The sequence below is a fragment of the Nematolebias whitei genome, chromosome 1 (genome assembly GCF_014905685.2).
Source record: "Nematolebias whitei isolate Nwh7 chromosome 1, NemWhi1, whole genome shotgun sequence".
NCBI classification, from domain to species: Eukaryota; Metazoa; Chordata; class Actinopteri; order Cyprinodontiformes; family Rivulidae; genus Nematolebias; species Nematolebias whitei.
Window position 1 is genome coordinate 38,701,550 of NC_056498.1, and position 2,417 is coordinate 38,703,966.

Below are 2,417 nucleotides of genomic sequence, written 5' to 3' on the forward strand. Positions count from 1 at the left end.
TGACCGTTTTAAATAAAAATGTGCTAGTCTGCCCTCTGTAAAAAAATAACATGACCTGTTTTCCTATCCACAGTATATACAGTAGTCCCTCATTCATTGCGGGGGATCCGTACCCTGAAGCCCTGCAATAAGTGAAAAAAATGCAAAGTAGGAATAGTAGCACAAGTAGTAAGTAGTTGTTTATTTTAGTATTTAAATATATATATATATAAAGGCATTTTAAACCCTTCCCACACTCTTGCAAGATTCTAAGCAATGTTTCTAAACTCTAAACGCTCTAAAAGAGCACAGAACGTCATGATTTCAGCTCTGTGCCTCAGCTGCACTCGGCCACCTGCAAGTGCTCTTGGCCACGCCCACTTCTTCGCTCTGCATGAACAGCTGATCAGCTGCGGCAGGAAGTTTATCCTGCAGTGTGGGCTGCACAGAGGTACAGCAGGTGCTAAATAATTTAAAATAATTTATTTTAAATAAAAATTCCATGCCGATCGTTTGACTCTTCCATCAATCAGCCATTATGTGTAGTGTCCAATCTTATTTTGAAAAACCTGGATAGATCGAGTCCGCGATAGACGAACCGCGAGGTAGCGAGGGACTACTGTATTTGTTAGGTTTACTATAAATGTTCCACAGAACATTTTATCCTTGAGTCGTCTTCTGTGAACGTTGACGTGATCTTCATTGGCAAATGGCAGATGGAGAAAATCCAGTTCCCGTACACGGTTGTTTTCAAGGTATTTAGATTATTTATCACTTGCGGTCTCGTGTCATACGCTTGGCAGACCACTACCACTCCGTGGCCGAGTTATGCTAAAGATCAGCCGTCTATCCTTTAGATTAGATCAGATGATATTTTTAGCACGCCACCTCAGTGAGAATTGAACGCCAAACTGCAGCAGGTGTGACTCGTGTATCCACAAAGAACAAAGATGCCGGTGTCTGACTTTCATCGGCTTAAGGTTAGAATTTCACGCGTGCTTTAAACAATAAGATTTAATTAGCGGGTCATCACAACCCTTCGGTGGCTCTTAGCATCTACATTACCATCCCTACTTCCCATTTGTTTGCATTTCTTTCATCCAGGAGCCTCCGAAACAGAGCGAAGGCTTCATCGGAAGTTATTTAAGGACTACAATATGAAGGTCCGACCAGCCCGTCACTGGGAGGACAGGGTGACGGTACGGGTGGGGATGACCCTGTCCCAGCTTGTCAGCTTGGTAAATACTCAAGAAGCTTTCATGTTTCTTACCAGATTTGGTATTTCTTGCGTATAAAGTGATTTTACAGGCAGTCACATAGTGAGCATGTTTTGTACAAACAAGATTCATTCGATGATGAAATCTAGAAATCTCCTCTCTTTCAGGGAAGAAGGTTAATATGTTCAGTGTCTATAAAACATATCCTCTTCCTGTTTGTCTCAATGCAGAACGAGAAGAACGGTGAAATGACAACCAACGTCTTTATGAATCTGGTACGAGCATTTTCCTATAAATTTGCCGGTCCATAGTTAAAATGGACTTGTTTTTTTATGTCTGCGGCCGTTTTCATTTATATTAGTGGAGGTTTTACAGTAGAAGTTTTTCTGTGTCATATTTATTTTGCTTCATTGTCACTTTCCTTTTCCTCACCGTCCATCCCAGAACTGGACAGACTACAGGTTGTCGTGGAACCCTGCAGTGTACGACAACATTACTGTTTTAAGAATTCCTCCCAATAAGGTGTGGCGTCCGGACATCTATCTCATAAACAAGTAAGCATCTGACAGAAACGAACCTAAAGGGCATCACTGATTTTGAAATTAAGAATGAAACAAAGAATTGTAAAAAGGCCAGGATGAGTTTACCTCAGCTGTTGAGTTTCCTTAATCAACAGTTTTCACTGTTTCTAATCTGCCCAAACAAATGTCACATTAATGTCCCGTTCATAACCAATGTTACCATTTTGTTGTTGGTATTAGACCGGGGGAACATCTGTCTCTGTTGATTTGTGACAGCATCCACCCAGATGTCTCAGTTCTCATAGTTGGCATAGCAACAAGAATGTTCTTTGGTTTTAAAAAGTCATACCAACGGCAGCACGGTGGCGCAACTGGTAGAGCTGCTGCCTCTCAGCGAGCAGGTCCTTGGTTCAAACCCCGGTCCAGGGGCCTTTCTGGGTGGAGTTTGCATGTTCTCTCCGTGCATGCGTGGGTTTTCTCCGGGTGCTCCGGTTTCCTCCCACAGACCAAAAACATGCATGTTAGGCTGATTGGTAACTCTAAAATTGTCCCTAGGTGTGAGTGAGAGTGAATGGTTGTTTGTCTCGTTTGTCTCTATGTGTCCCTGTGATGGACTTGCGACCCGTCCAGGGTGTACCCCGCCCCTCGCACAGCGATTGCTGGACATGGGCACCAGCGACCCCCGTGACCCAAAATGGAA